This window comes from Wyeomyia smithii, chromosome 2 (assembly GCF_029784165.1).
Source record: "Wyeomyia smithii strain HCP4-BCI-WySm-NY-G18 chromosome 2, ASM2978416v1, whole genome shotgun sequence".
Classification (NCBI taxonomy): Eukaryota; Metazoa; Arthropoda; class Insecta; order Diptera; family Culicidae; genus Wyeomyia; species Wyeomyia smithii.
The window spans coordinates 3,394,157-3,411,413 of NC_073695.1; the positions used below are offsets into that span (position 1 = coordinate 3,394,157).

Consider the following 17,257-nt stretch of genomic DNA (forward strand, 5'->3'; position numbering starts at 1 on the left):
TCACACCAAACCTTCGTCCGTTCAGCTTCGTTGGAGTCGATTATTTGGGACCGTTTGATGTTGCTGTTGGGCGCCGAACAGAGAAACGGTGGATCGCGCTGTTTACCTGTCTGGTAACACGCGCGGTGCATTTGGAAGTGGCACACGGGTTGAGTACTCAGTCGTGCCTAATGGCAGTATATCGGTTCGTGGGTCGTCGTGGTTGGCCGTGCGAATTCTTTTCCGATAACGGAACCAATCTGCGAGGAGCTAGCAAAGAAGTGCTAGAAGTTGTTCGGGGAATAGGAGACGACTGCGCCGATCAAATTACAAACGCTCGGACAAAGTGGACGTTTAATCCGCCAGCAACACCCCATATGGGAGGCGTATGGGAGCGTCTTGTACGTTCAGTGAAGGAGATGCTGACGGCTCTTGACGACGGTAGGCGTGTAACGGATGAGATTCTGCAAACAACTATTGTCGAGGCGGAGGACATAATAAATTCGCGTCCGCTCACCTACGTTTCACAGCAGACAGAGGAAGCTGAAGCACTCACCCCGAACCATTTTTTGAGGGGTACCTCACCGAACCAGCCTTGCGCAGGTTCACCAGTTGTACACACAGCAAAAGCACTTCGGAACGCGTTTCAGCGTTCACAGCAGTTAGCCAACGTGATGTGGGAGAGATGGATAAAGGAGTATGTTCCCTCGCTAAATCAGAGGACAAAATGGTTCGGCGAGACTAGACCGTTGAAATCTGGAGATTTGGTGTACGTCGTGGACAACAACCGACGTGGGTAACAGCCGAAAGTGCTGGATTCGAGGAGTGGTGGAGGAACCCATCGTGTCAGGTGACGGACGGGTTCGACAGGCATGGGTGCGAACAAAAAGCGGAAGGTTCAAGCGAGCGACAGCGAAACTAGCAGTGATGGAGATTCAAGAAGGTAACTCTGAGCCGGATAGCACTCCCGGGACAGGGTTACGGGCCGGGGAATGTTCTGGCCACACTGGTTATGTTTCAGCCGCGTCGCTGCATGCTTGAATACCAAGAAATGTCAGTGGGTTAAGGCGTAGAAATGACAGAAAGAAAAGTGTTGGAGCATAGAAGCATAGAAAAATTGTAAACAAACAGATACTGTAAAAGCAGGAAGGTAAAAAGAGATTCTGGCGTGGTTAAAGATAGAATTTACGGGAGATTAGTAGAAAATTTGATAGTAAAAGGGAAGTTCGGAAAGATAGATCAGTTGGAAGTGAAAGATAGTGTTGCAGTAAGCGAATAAAGATGCGAGAAGTGATACCGATACCTAATTGTATTTTAATTACAGTCGTTGGTAATAATTCAGGCAGTTTAAGGTTGGGGAAATCGCATGCAAGGAAAAACTAGATTTGTAAGCTAAATTTATTTGTTACAATTCACCGATTAAATAAAACTAATTCTAGTTGAAGCTGTTTAAAGTGAAACTGCTGTTCGAAACTGTTTTTACTTGTCTTGGCCGAAAACGTGAAACCCAACACCAATATTACAAATCGTACTTTTGTGAATCTTTCTCCATGTTTTAGGTGAAATTTTTGTAGATGTTTTATTCAATCGAAAAATACAACATATTATACCAAAATCTGAAATTGTGATGATGTTATTAATAATGTTTCCTTTGTTTCTAAGATGTATTCGACTGTAGTCATTAAATGAATGTCCAAAAGCGATATTTCCAGAGACGGTATGATATCCAAGGGCAGAATACGGCTTTAGACGTCATTTTGAATTCCAAGATGGCGACTTCCGGTTTCTGAACAACAACCCAAAATGGCCAAATAACACCCAATACGGCTTTTTCAAGCATCGAAATGATGCACAAAGGTCGGAATTCGACTTCATTTTGAAATTCAAACTTATTAAAAGAGCAGAATATATCAAATGATTTAAAATTGTGAAATTCAACTATTCATATTTTTACTTGAAAATTAGCACCATTTGGCGGGCTTCAGTCGAAGTTCCGAAAAGCTTCAATATACTTAAAAGGTGTTTATAATGGTTTAAAGTGATTTTACCGAAGTCCGTTCAGAAATTAATTTGGGCACTAGAGGGTTAAAAATTCTTTATCAAAGGAAAAACAACTCTTTTCCTTTAAATATTGAAAATAAAATGCTACTTAATTTTTTTCTATTGTTTAGCAATAAATTATGTACAACTCATTTTTAGGAATTTTGGGAATTTTTTAACTAGAGAAATAAATATCCCAATTAACATGAATAACGTTCCATCAGGGCCAAAGTACTTATTGACATGATTGTAACCAAGTTTTCAGCCTTTGATTTTTGTCAAACTGTTTTGATGCATTTTTTAGCATATCAGAATGAACAGCTAAGAAGAATATATGCTCTATGCGGTAGTTACACCACGTACGCTTCCAAGGAATGCTTGAATGTTTTGCGATTTATTTTCGGTTAGTGATCGATAAAATTTATCAAAAGAATAATACTGAGAAAAGGGTAAAGAACGGAAGGTGCGATCTTTATTTCAACACTATTCCCTTAAAACTTTATAACAGTCTGTGGATTAACTGATAAAAAAACGGTGGTATCCAAGACACGACCGCATGGTTGACGTTTATTTCCTTTACAATGATTAGTATCTCAATACAGTCAATTCAATACAGTTACAATACAATACAATACAGTTTTCCAATACGCGAACAGGTATTGGTAATCACATAATATCGTTGCATATTACACCGCAACACCGTGATATACTGTAGCATGCCTAAGAGTGTGCTGCATCTCCTGCTATCTGTCTCCATCCGACACATACAGAATTTACTGACTGAGTGCACGGTATTTTCTGATATTTGCTTCTATACGACACGAAAAGAAGAAGGCAATTCGATTGTCTTCCAGGTCGCAACACGATACGTGTTAGGCCTGAAACATAGGTAACACCAACGCGAGTGATCGGGCGAGATTCTTGCCGTAAGTTAATCAACAGCCGTAAGTAGAGCTGTTCATTAACCTATGGCAAGAATCTCGCCCAATCGCTCGCGTTGGCGTTACCTATGTTTCAGGCCTTAGTCTCACACGCCTCACTGTGCGTCGACAGCTTCAACGTAGTTTTTCATTTGGTTTGGCTGTACACAAATGGAGATCGAATTCTACTGCTTTGATAGACGACGGAGGACCAGCGCTTTACTCATACATGGCACGGTGCGATACTGTTGCCTGTGCCAGCTATTTACCATCAAGACATCAATTTTAGTAACATTCTAACAACAGATCGTTAAATTGTCTGATGAAGAAAGTTGTTAGGAGCTTCCCGAAAAAGCTCTACCTTCGAGACGTCAAAATTAGTGAAGGCTCCATGGGACGGGAAGATTCTGTCAATTTTATTTTTGCAACTGATATAGAGTATATCACAGCTGGCGGTTGGTGCCTACTCATGAAGTCTGTGCCAAGCGTGCTCGCATGTGATTGGCACATTGTTCGTGGAAGTTCGACATTGAAACTTTTCATCAATTTGCACTACTGAACGATGAGGTAATAATGATAATTGATTATAACAATTTTCAATCAAATGGTTACATAAGTAATGCCGTTTGAAATACAGAGTGATTGGTTCCTTGTTGGGAGTATTTCAGGGGCTAATAGAGGGCCGCATTTAATGAAAAATAAAATTCTCTACGCATATGCTTCAGCGTTAACCTATAGACCCAACACGAATGGGAAATTTTTTTTTATTTTTGAGCAACATTTTATTACTTTTTGTGTCTTATGATCGCGCATTAGACACAAAATTAATAACCAAAAAGTAACAAAATATATGACGGCTACGTGTTTCTGCAGGAGAAACTCGAAATGGAAATATGTAATAACTGTGTGACCAGGGTTGCCGGAGATACAAATACTGTTTGGGATGAGCCTCGTTTGTATCTTCCAACAGATCCAAATGAGTTTCGTGAAGCGATGAATGTGTGTTTTCAACATTTGTGTTTTTCTCTAACGCAGTTCACAGATCGAGATGTGACTTAAAGACGCATATAAAGTCATCGAAATTATCAACGTTTGCATACTGTATGATGGGGAAAAATGATACTTGGCAACTCTTGTAATATTTTTTCTCTAATTCGTATGCGTACAACGAACAAACTAATACACGCACACCAGATGAATTGGAGATAGAAGAAACTAGTAACATGTGTAACATAGCTTAGCTTAGTTCTGACTGTACATATCAATGTTTGCTACTCCGTGATGGGTCCGAGCCACTCAAGATGCACAATGAATCAACTGAAAGAAAAACTGGGAGTGGTAATTCCTTCTCACTGTACATCATTCAATGACCCGATTTTTATATAGACCAATAACGGCGCCGGCCACGTCCTTACAGTCAGATGGGGATGTCGTCGGTTTCGTGCAACACGAGCACAACTCAATTTTTTTTTTTTTATCTTTGAAATAATAATGTCAAACGATGCCAAATACGGTTAAGTTTTCTTCAACAAGAACTTGTTCCGAAGTTCACAAAAAAAATGTGAGTGATATGTCTTTGGAATTCAAATCAAAAACTTGCTTCAGAGATACTAGTAACATGTGTAACATATGCGACAAAATGTGTTTCTTGACTATCAAAAAGCGAAAATTTTGCCTGTGATTGTAACGACCATTATTAGATAGTCGTACTCCCGTACCATGTGCAAAATATATGACAAGATGTGTTGTTACTTGACCAGAGAAGAATTTTATTGCTTTTTAAGTAACAGATTTGTTATCGGAGGAAGCGTTTTGCGTTATTTATCATTAAGGTTTCTTGGCCACTCTTCCATAAAGTGGCTCTACCTTCAAGTGTTTGCCACTTAAGGCAATTTTATTGGTTTTATTTGAATCCTAAATTTCTACTAAATACAGATTTTACATGTCTGAACAAATGTAAATAATAACATAAAACCTCTATCTCACGCTGCATTAATATTGAAATTTCTCGAAAACTAAAGTAGATAGAGTTGGTGTCAGAAAACAAACTGCAGAGCGATTGAAAAAAGTTTAATTTGAGCTAAAAATGATAATATTCACTATGATTTTGCTAATTTACTAACATATTTGCTTTTGAAATGTTTTTTTACAATTGTTCAGACATGTTAAAGTTGTATTGAATAGAAAATTTTCTCAGCTCTCAAATAAAACCAATAGAGTTGCTCTAAGTCGTATACACTTGAAGTTTAAGCCACTTTTTGGAAGAGTATTCAAGTAACTTAAAAGTTAAATAACTCCAAGTAGATCAACGTTAAGGCTAATGCGTAGAGAAGTTTATTTCATCAAATGTGGCACTCTGTCAACCCCTGAAATACTACCAACAAGGACATTATTTCACAGTATTTGGTATTCTTTCCCGTCATACTTCTGTGATTATGAAACGTGTTGAGTATGATCACAAATATCCCGAATGGTTTTCTCCAGCGCTGATAGAGCTAATGAAGAGCAAAAGAGCTGCTTTGAAGAAAATGCGTCGTGCGAGATCAAACGAAAATGTATCTCACTGTAAACAACTGCTGCGTATGTTCAAAGCTGCACACAAGGAGGAATATCAGGTCTACTTGAATAAAATATAGCGTGATTTGAAAAATAATCCTTAAACCTTCTGGAACTTCGTAAATAACCGGAGGAAACATTCTAGGATTCCAGAAAATGTAAGGTACAGAGGCGCAACCGCTACAGATACTCATCCGTCGACTGGCCTTTTCGCCGAACATTTCCGTAGCGTCTTTGCAGAGCAGCCTTCAACTGTTCGTATACTTTCTTTCGAAAGTGGCCTGGAAGTATTTCAAGTATCTGAAACTGATGTCAAAAATGGAATCCACAAACTTGACACAAACTCGTCGCCTGGCCCTGACACTCTCTCTAACAGCCTCCGAAAACAGTTCCAAGGTAAGCTTTTAGTCCCTCTTACCAGTTTGTTCAACGCGTCACTGGCTTCCGGTTATTTTCCTTCAATTTGTAAACTTTCCCACATCACACCTGTTCATAAAAAAGTATCTCGCTCGGATGTAGAGAATTATCGTGGTATAACAATCCAATCTGCTACTCCTAAGCTTTTCGAACGGCTAGTGTACGATTCTCTTTACGAGGTAGTCGCTGAACGCATTTCTTCTGTGCAACACGGAATTTTAAAGAAGAAATCCGTTACCACGAATCTTTGCGAGTTTACTTCTCTAGTAACCGATTATATATGCAAAGGATTTCAAGTCGACTGTATTTACACAGATATGAGCAAGGCCTTGGTTGCTCATATCTCTACAATTGGTTGCAAACATATTTGGTGGGAAGAGTTCAGTATGTCAAAATAATGGGACACGTTTCTGATTCTGTGAATTCGGGAGTACCTAAAGGAAGCCACTTAGGACCACTGTTATTCGTACTCGTGATGAACAAGCTTCCACACGCAAAAGTTGAAGTCTTGTACAATCATTGTGTCTTCCCGATTCGCACAAATGATGCACAGAAATCGCACAATAAATGCGTGAAACGCATAACGCAACAGTTGTACTGCGAATACATTGACATAGAATGAAATCAGAATATGTATCATATACCGACACTTCATTTCTCATGTCGAGTGTATTAGTGACTGCTACTCATGGAGCAGTGCAAGCAGCAAACAACAACTTGTGAACTCACTAGATTTGAATAGCTGTAATACTCGATCGATTTATCTCTATGGATTTGGTCATTAAAAAGTACCATTGAATGATTTGTAAAAAAAAAAACGAAACAAAATTCTGTTCACAACATTTTGTAATCAACGCTAGCTTCACCGCAAAACTAGCAAAACCCTCCATTCCACAAAGCCACAAAAGCGTTGCTGATTTTTTATGGTAACACTTGTAAATTGTGAATAATTATTATTATTTATCATTCTGTGCACGCGCTTTTTTCTCAAGCGAAAAAGAAATTTCTCTCTCGCTCGTAGAATTTCCATGTATGTGCGACAAGACTAGACACGTCACACACAATTTGCAGGTTGCTCTTCCGCTTCTCTTTCGGTTCGGATTGCGACGCGCAAGGCGATATCTCGTTGCTTCACGAAATGAGCGAGACACCCGTGCTGTACATACTTGATACCAGTGTTGTTAGTCTCACTCATACTGTCGGTGCGTGCTTGCTGCTATTCAGAGGAATGCATGCAGAAGAAATAGTATCTCGAAAGCGTGTGTGCACAAGACTTGAAAAGCGTAGCATATGTCTCGTTCTCAAGTAGAAAGGAGGAGAAAGGTTTTGCTTCTCGCTCACTTTGCAATGCTGCTTGATACCAGTTGAAACTGTTAGGTGTAGTAGTTTGGAGCTGCCAAATATATTGGAGAAACGCTAGAGCATTAATTGCGTTATGCCCAACACGCAATCATTGTACTGGTTCCGAATTACATCAACAATTGCGCTAAAAACGCACAATTTTGTACTAATTTTGCACCATCCCATATATATATATATATATATATATATATATATATATATATATATATATATATATATATATATATATATATATATATATATATATATATATATATATATATATATATATATATATATATATATATATATATATATATATATATATATATATATATATATATATATATATATATATATATATATATATATATATATATATATATATATATATATATATATATATATATATATATATATATATATATATATATATATATATATATATATATATATATATATATATATATATATATATATATATATATATATATATATATATATATATATATATATATATATATATATATATATATATATATATATATATTCCAGAAGAAGAAATAGATAAGGAATCAATCACCCTGTTTTACATTCCAATGTTTTAGTTACCTAGGTTTTAGTTTTCGCGGAGTGTACCCCGATATAGTACCGTAAGACGAAGTTCTACGTCTAAAAATTTTATAGTTTTTTAGATAAATTTTCTGGTTTACAAAATTTTGATTAAAACTTTTGCTAAGGAGCCATCCACATTTCACGTGGACAGATTTTTTACGATTTTGAGTTACCCCTTCGTGGACAACTACCCATACGAATTCTAAAAATTTTGTATGGACCGTGGACTTAACACAGCTCCCCCCTTTCTAAAAGCTGTCCTCGTGGAATGTGGATGGCTCCTAAATCAGGTTTTGCGCATCATCTTTGAAAGATTACCTCAAACAATCCTTTTTTTTAACAGCTTTGGTTTTTTTATACCTTTGATGTTAAAGCAAAAATAACATTGGGTCGAAAACGACCCGAACGTAGGTCTACGGTTAAACAATTAAAAAAATTCGTTCATTTTCAAAAATAAAAAACTTTTAATTTGTCTTTTTTTTTATTCACACAACATTTCTTTGTCACGGCACAATACAAATTAATCTTTTACGGAGCCAACTATATTTGAATTTCTCTTATCTAGACATTGTTATAACTTCTGGGTATCTAAATCTAGGATATAAATGAGACGATGACTGAGAGATAAAATCTGGTTTAGCGTTGAAAACATGACAAAAATGGCCACGAAGTTCTCACTGTTTGTCAACAGATGGCGCTAGCAGTAAGTTCTGGTCGATTTTGACACACTGTTCCTAGAACAGTCTCAAACTTTGAACACTTTACAATAAAAATCGAATTATTATAGCTAGTGTAAAGCAGGTATTACACGAAGCAAATATTTGCTATTTTTGGTACGGATTTGATTTTGAGCAAATAAAATTCGTACCAAAAAAAGAAAATATTCGCTTCGTCTAATACCTGCTAAATAAATAGAATTATTATTATATACCATTCCGTTTCTTGGAATGTCCTTCACTTTACTGTAGGGCCACTTCCAAGAAATCAGCAGGCGTTGAAAAAAGTGACAGTCAGTATCAAGACGATTTGCTTATCTATCTCTTAGCGATTACGTTGAAGTGTTCGGAATTTGAATCAAAGCCGATTTCTAAATTTTCCTTGTTTTCGAGTACAAAACGTGTTTAAATCTATATAAATAGCACTTATTTGCAACAACAATAAAATATCCAACATGTTGAAGCTTTGAGATCGATTAAAAAGTTCATGTTTCGTCGATTTTTTAGTGCAAGAAGTTACATCATATCTTGAGTGTTCGAAATTTGATGCAGTACGGTATCTTTCGTTGCGTGAAAATGTTTGATTCTGTGAAAAATACTCTTTGCGGGAAGTAGGTACTTTGCTCGTTTTATGCAAAGAGAACGCCTACTTAAGCGTATCGAGGGTTAAATAGGTGTGACGATAAAGACTTCAATTTATAATGCCAGTTATTCGTGTAGACCCACGACTGCTCTTTCAAAAGGGCCTATGCAAAAATAATATTATTTTATATCAGAAAAACAGCCTGTTTGTTAAAACTGGTGCCTACAGCAGAGTTGTACGTTATTAAATCGCGGTGCGACTGTCTATTATTGATAAAAAATATTGTTAGCGTTTAAACGGTTTGTTTGATCGATATAGTGTCTTCTAAAATAGTGTCTTTTTTCTAAAGCCAAAATTTCATTATCTAGAAGTTTGCTGAAGACAACTTTTCAATCAAACGAGCCGTTTTTCTGATATAAAATATTTTCTTCATCAGTCACATTTGTTGATGGGCCCTTTTGAAACAGCAGTTGAACATGAAGAACTGATATTATAGAATAACCTCTGTATCAAAAAGGAACAACTGGGCAAAGTTTCAGAAAAACTCAACAATGACATGCTAGAATAATAGTTTTTTTTTAATTTAATTTCTATGGAAATTCTCTGAAGCATAGTGTCGCGGTTAGTTTCGTCGCACAGTGTTTCAATTTGCTGATTTCGTGCTCTTAATTAATAGCGTCTTCACATTTTACTGATTATACTATGTCAAATTATTAATTAATCTATCAATGTATTTTTTTAGGACCGTGAGATAGACAGAGATGTTTCCGATAAAATTATAGCAGATGCTTTTGCTAGCAGCTTTACCGAAGATGTCAAATTTATCTAATTTATATTCGGAAAGAACATCAGTTCTACTCAAAGAAAAATCATTTGTCTAATAGAGTCTTTCCGAATGTTTTCGTTTACATTCACATCATTTTGTATGAAAATTCGAATTTTTAGAAACTTTATTTTTGGAAATAGCGTTTTGCAATCTTCATCAAAAATATGTGCCCGTGAAAATCGTACAAATTACGGGATTGCAAAATATAAAAAATTATAGATTACAAAATGTAAAAGTTAAAGAAAAATATGAATTCCTGATCAAAGTTTCACACATGACGATGGAGTGAGAAACCAATTTATTATTTTACCCTTCGTTCTCTTCTTCATTATTAATTTCAAATTTTTTTGGCAGTTTTTGACTTTTCTGGGAAATTCACACTCTGCGAGTATGAGCTGTTCACCGCCATCACCGGGAAATGATATCGACTGCAATTAATACTGCATGAAAAACGGCAACAGTATGAGCAGAGACACGAAATGTGATTCTACTCCATGACAACAGTCGGCCTCATACTGCCAACGTAGTTAAAACTTACATAGAAATGCTCAAATAGGATGTTTTTTCACACCCGTCATATCCCCAAGATATTGCGCTGTCCAATCATTACTTGTTCCGTTTGATCGACTGATCAGTTCATATGAAGACATCGAAAAACTGCTCGATTTGTGGAGTCTTAAAGCAAAGCAAAGCATTGGTGCTACATCCCAATTCGGAACTCGACCTTCTGTTTTACTTATACACAGACTTCGCAGCCGACTGTTTAGTGTACAGGACAATTGTGGGGCTAGCACTACGATCCTACTGACACTAACAGTCTCTCCCGAACCTAAGACGATTGGCTTGTTGGACCAGCATCGTACCTCGAGACCATCTGGGAGATGTGGAGTATTGGGAAAAAAAATCGTTTTTAAAACTCCACAGTGGAGTCTTAAAACGAATACTTTCATTGTAACGGTATTCGAGATCTGCCAGAAAGATGGGATAGCTTGTTGCAGTACTTCAAATAATTAATAGGGAACTTACTTTTCAAAACAAATTTAATTTTTTATTATAAACCAAAGCTCAATCAAATACTATGCACAAATTTTCTTCGGTTCAGTTTTCAGTTAATAACCTTACGCTTCTTTGAAGAAACTTTGGACTTTTTCAAGGTATGCAGCAATTTTCCAATCAAAATGAAGACATACATTTCTGAAAATACTGTTTTTTAAAAACAAAACTTAGGGTTGATTGAAGTTGAAAATTGATATTCATTGTCCCTATTTAATCGCGTTGCAAAGTATGTCGAGAATCACAAATGTGAAGTAAATAATAACAGTTAGTTTCTCTCTTTTTCTTGAACTAGAGTTTAATCATTTCCATATTCCACTCTAACACATTCTCTTTGTTCCTCTGGACGTCGCTTTTGCTTCCTCTTTCCCACTCTTCCTTGTTCTCTCTCTTCTACTTGGTCGCTTTGCCTCAACCCATTAAATCCATTCCCTTCCTTCTGCCACTTCTATCATAACTCTACGCTCCAACAACTATTTGTTCACAGTTTTTGCCTTTCTCCTAGAAAGGTATAGCAATCACTTGCAAAACCGGAAGTATAAAAGTGCTCCAAAGGGCCGAATGGCATATATCACTCGACTCAGCTCGAAGAGCTGAGCATTTTCTGTATGTGTGTGTGTGATTTTTATTCTCACTCACTTTTATCAGAGATGGCTGGACCGATTTTCATGAAATTAATTGCAAATGAAATTAGTGTCAAATGAGAGGTCTAGCTGCCTCATAACACCCTATTGAATTTAACTATAATCGGACTGTAACTTTGTCTGTAATGTGTCGAAATGTAAAAATCACGAAACTTCATTATCTCAGGAACGACACAACCGATTTGATCAATATTATCAATATTATAATCAGATGAGCAGGCTAAGAGTTAACTGATAAATTATGCTTTACGAACTACTTTCATTTTTTGTCATATTGACTTACATTTTATGTTTAGTAAAGCGGGCAATGTATGTAGTTTCGCGGGAATGCGAAGCTGAACGGGAATAGAAGGTGTGACTAGACTTAGAAAAAATTTTCTAATTTTTTCTTTTTTTCTAAGTCTAGTCACACCTTTTATTCCCGTTCATCTTCGCATTCCCGCGAAACTACATACATTGCCCGCTTTACTAAACTTAAAATGATAAATTATGATTGAACACGTGGTTTCAAATTTTGGCTGCTCTATACGTTCCCATTTCATTTGATTGTTTGAACTTAAGCCACCGTTATGTATTAAATTATTAATAAAACAACTAAAGTCTATTATTTAAAAGACTACATGACTCATTTGAACATAACTAGAGTCATACGAACGAGTCATCTCTCGAACTTACAAATAACAAACTTCATAACAATTTGATATGTGGCTTAAAAGTCATGGGAAGAAAAGAAATTCAAAGACTATTTAAAACTATACCTGCTTTGATCGATATATGTGGCCTCAACATAATTTAAATGTGGTATCGTACTATTTGAACGTTCCAATTTTATTGATTCCTTGCGATGTGTTAAAAGTTTGCAAATGCACGACGAATCGGCCATAGGATATGATCAATTTCAAATAACAAATCGTTCGAAATTATTGGTTTTATTGAAATTACAACATCCTCGACTTTTGGCTTCTGTACATCGCCTCAATTCTGAATATATATTCATATTGGGTGGTATTCGGTCATTTTCAGCAGATTTCCTGGCATCAATCTGACACCGGAAATACCCATATTGGGAGGTTTTTAGTTATTTTGGTTGTTTTCCAAAAATCAAAAGTGGTCGTCTTTAAATTCAAAATGGTGTCAAGGGTCAGTGTTTGGTTTCTATGCATCATCTCGATTACGGAAATATTCATATTGAGTATTATTCGGTCATTTTCGACTGTTTCCTAAAAGTGGCCATTTAGCAATTCAAAATGGTGCCTGAGGTCAATTGTTAGCTCATTGCATCATTCTAGTTCCAGAGATACTCATATTGGATGGCATTTGGTTATTTTAGGCTGTTTTTCACAAACCGGAAGTCGTCATCTGGGATTTAAAAATGGTATTTAAGATAATTTCTAGCCTCTGAGCGGCTCATTTCAAGATGGCTTGACAAAGTATTTTTTTTTAATTCTTTTAGCACCAATATTTAGTGGTTAATTTGTGGTTTCGAAATCCAATTTGTGGTAATTTGTGGTTGAGTAATTTCTGAGAAATTTTCAGAAAACCGAGTTAAGCCATCTCTGAAAATGATTTCGCTTCAAATGAATCGGACAACGATGATATATACATCAATCGAAAGCTCTTAATTTGTGGTTCACGAAAATGTAGTTTTTGTAGGCATACTTCATATTAAAATAATTAAAAAACTATTTTTTAAATTTTTGAACATTGCTTACCTCTTGTTGTCAACACCGACCGTACGCGGCGTTGGATGAGCATAGTACTAGCACCTGCCGATGTTAGTGCTAGTGGGTAATCTAGAACATATCGACAGTCGTTCATATACACTAAGGTCGTTTTTTACGCGGGGGATGCGTTCCAAATTTGTATGCGCCCGCGTAAAAAACGACTTTTTTGAGTTACAAATACAACAAAGAAAACCGTCCTAAAACGTTAAAACCTCGTTTGAATATGATAGTGGCCAATCTAGAGACCAAAATTCAATATTTTAAATTTTGAGTATTAACACCAAAAATTGTGATTTTTTTTAAAAATTGATATATGATCACTCGTGGCCTAAAACGGAAAGCGTGATTGAAGTGAGGTCGATATCTTGTACGGTTTTTGAGTAATGGAGGAAAGCAACCCGCGTAAAAAAACCGCGTAAAAAGCGACGTTATTACTGTATACGACATACAGTTGTCGCTGCCGTTGAAAACTTTTTTGTTTTATTATTCAGGGGGTAGTTTTTTTTTATTCTCGCTTATTTTCCGTCGGTCTAGTTCCGCCACTGTTGTGGCCAATCACCGACGCCCAGGGAGGCGACTCCACACCCAGGACCCTAACTCCGTTTATTAACGGACCGGCGCCTACGGCTTTACTTCCTCATGCGATGGAAGGCGTGATCCCAGAAATTTTTCGCCTCAGAAAATCTCCCGGTGTCGGCTAGGATTGAATCTAGACCAGTTGGGTTGGTTGTGAGTGGATCACGCCACCTCACAACCATCGACACCTATGTCGGCGGTGGGATTCGAACCCAGGCGTCGAGCGTGGTTGGCGGAGACGTTACCAACCACACTAGGCCTCCGCTCATTCAGTGGGTAGTTGTAGTAGCATATTCCTGAGACGAGAAAATACCGAATTTTAATTCTAGTCACACCTTCGGGCATTTACCATGCGTTTCAACCGTTCCCTACAGTTCTAAGGCCCATTCCCGACCTTCAGGCATCATTCCGGTTTCTAAAATACCCAACAGTCGAATACAGTTGCGTAGTTGGTTACCAAAATATTATTATATTTATCGAAACAAAAAATTGTTCTTTATTATTATCAGGCTGTAATTTATTCCAAGAGTTAAAACGTATGTGCTAATAGATTTTAACATATAATAGATTTTTTATGAGAAAGACCAGATCACACCCCTAGGTGTATTAATTTAGGTTTTTTTTTTTTCAAACAATCGGTAAACGGCGAAACTACATTTCCGGAAATGATTCGACCGAAGATCGAGAAAATTACGCTCGCATGTCTACGTAAAACTTCACTTATTTTGAAAAATTTTACGTAAAACCACGGAGGCTTGTCAACTACAAAAATCAACATTTGCATTTCGCAGCAAATCTGCACATATAGTATCCCTGCTGTTTACATACTGTTTCACCTAGAAATACTCAGAGGAAGAGATTCGCGGTGAAAAAAAAATCGCCAATTCGGCAACTGGGTTACATATGTCAGATGTGCCAGATCTCTTCTCAAAGCGCAATGTTGACTAACATTCGACTTGTATAATCGGTGGTGACGGTGGAAGTCCTTAAGAATAGTGAAGTGCTTCGCAAAAACTGTTAAGGTGATATATTTTATGTTTATGTTTAATTTTATACACCTTCACTTATTTTGTTACCTATACACAAGGTTTGTTGAACTCCGGGTAAAAATCACTCACAGCATTCTTAATTCATTCATTGGCAATAGAACAAAAAATCGTATAGAAATGAACACGTTCTTTTTTGTACCTGATTGCAATACCTCTCAATGTGGTGTTACCTTTCTTGTTCGTTTGGCTCCAATTTTGACGGTTCGTTTGGCTCACCGCATATCTCTCGCTCTGAGTATCTCTAGTTTCACCATACTCATCACTTCACGAAAACTTCCTGAGAAAAAATCATCTGTTTTACGTTAGGGACCATACTTAAATGACGTAGAATTTATGAGGGAGGGGGGATATCATCATTTTGTGACAAGCTAAAACAAGGGGGGAGGGGGGGTTCTAGTAAAATCGACGTAGCATTTTTTTTAAAGACTGATTTTTTTTGCAGGAAAAATGTATAATAAAAATACACTAAAACATTGCACAAAGTATTGCAGCGAGATCTGTCGAAATGTTTTTATCTGTGGCATTCAGAGATCTTCTAAAAGTTCTGCTACATAAACAATCACTTGGATTTAAAAACACACAATCTGTTTTGAATACAAAAATCGTTGCTTTTTTGTGGCTTTTAATAGTGAAAATTACAAGTTACTCGTTTCATTTCCGGAATAGTTTCTGTGTTTTCTGTAGACATGGATCACACTAAGCTATTTAAACACCTTTACTCCTTGTACCAAAACACAAGCCCTTCGAAGCAAAAGATGCAGTCACGAGTCTATAAGTTGTAAATAAATTGAATTAGACACGGTTTTTTTTTTCAAGTATTTTTTTGTATGCATGTTACTACAGTCAGGTTTTTATTACGCGAGAGATATTACCTCATAAAAAATCCGCGTAAAAACAAGGCACTAATTCGAAAATCCGCGTAAAAAACCCGCGTAAAAAACCACGATAGTTCAAAAATCCGCGTTAAGTGAACCAGCAAGAAGGGCTGAAAAAAAAACTGAAAAAAAAGCTGAAAAAAAAACCCCAAGACGCTCTAGAACCAGTATTTAAAATTGTCCTTTTTGACGGTCATTCCGGATCTTTCGGAGGGCGTTGGGTATTTTTTGGACTAAGTACTAGATAAACACTAAAACGTTTCTGGTTCCAAACCCACGTTAATTCGAAAATTCGCGAAAAAGTTTTTGAATTAGCGCGGTTTCGCGTAAAAAAACCGCGTTAATTAAAAAATTCGCGTAAAAAACCGCGTTAATTCAAAAATCCGCGTAAAAAAAACCTCGCAAAAAAGTCCACGTAAAACAACTTGTATTTCCGTACGTTTTTTTTTCAGAAGCGAAGAGGGGGGGGGGGTAATCGAATGCTACGTTTTTTTCCGGGGCGGGGGGGGTTAGGTTTTGTGACCAAATGCTACAAGGGGTGAGGGGGGTCTTAAAAATCATGGAAAAAATGCTACGTCATTTAGGTAGGTTCCCTTACTCGAGCAATACGCACTACACGAAAATGACGAATTGGGAAACGTTACCTGCAGATGGCGCAGGTAGATGATAGAATTCAAACAAAGATTTACCGGTTTTCGATATGCTCTAGATCTCTTAGCTCTTGATGGTCTACCAGCGCCGCGTACGGTCGGTGTTGACAACAAGAGGTGAACAATGTTCAAAAATTTAAATAATAGTTTTTCAATTATTTTATTATGAAGTATGCCTACAAAAACTACATTTTCGTGAACCACAAATTAAGAGCTTTCGATTGATGTATATATCATCGTTGTCCGATTCATTTGAAGCGAAATCATTTTCAGAGATGGCTTGACTCGGTTTTCTGAAAATTTCTCAGGAATTACTCAACCACAAATTACCACAAATTGGATTTCGAAACCACAAATTAACCACTAAATATTGATGCTAAAAGAATTAAAAAAAAAACTTTGTCAAGCCATCTTGAAATGAGCCTCTGAGCGTCATTCTGGTTGAAAAAACAACCATATTGAGTGTTATTCGATCATTTTCGACTGTTTCCCAGGAACCGGAAGTCGCCAACCTAGAATCCAAAGTGGGATGTGTGGTCGATTTCAGCTACTATCATTCTATCATTCTAGATCCGGAGATACTCATGTCAGACGGAAATCGGCCATTTTTGGCGGTTTTCCAGAAACCAGAAGTTGCCATCCTACAATTCATAGTGGCGTTCTTGGAACATTCTGGCTCCAGAGATACTCATA

At 36.8% G+C, this 17,257-nt stretch overlaps 1 protein-coding gene and 1 long non-coding RNA gene across 13 annotated transcripts in view; one reads left to right on the forward strand and one right to left on the reverse strand.

Annotated features, from left to right (window-relative positions):
- The window catches only part of LOC129725533 (myocyte-specific enhancer factor 2), a 205,573-nt gene that overhangs the window by 18,808 nt on the left and 169,508 nt on the right, over positions 1-17,257 (reverse strand). The window lies entirely within an intron of this gene.
- On the forward strand, positions 783-1,503 carry LOC129725536 (uncharacterized). Its single transcript, XR_008728102.1, has 3 exons — positions 783-1,246; positions 1,304-1,366; positions 1,419-1,503. It is a non-coding gene; the product is annotated as an uncharacterized LOC129725536 (long non-coding RNA).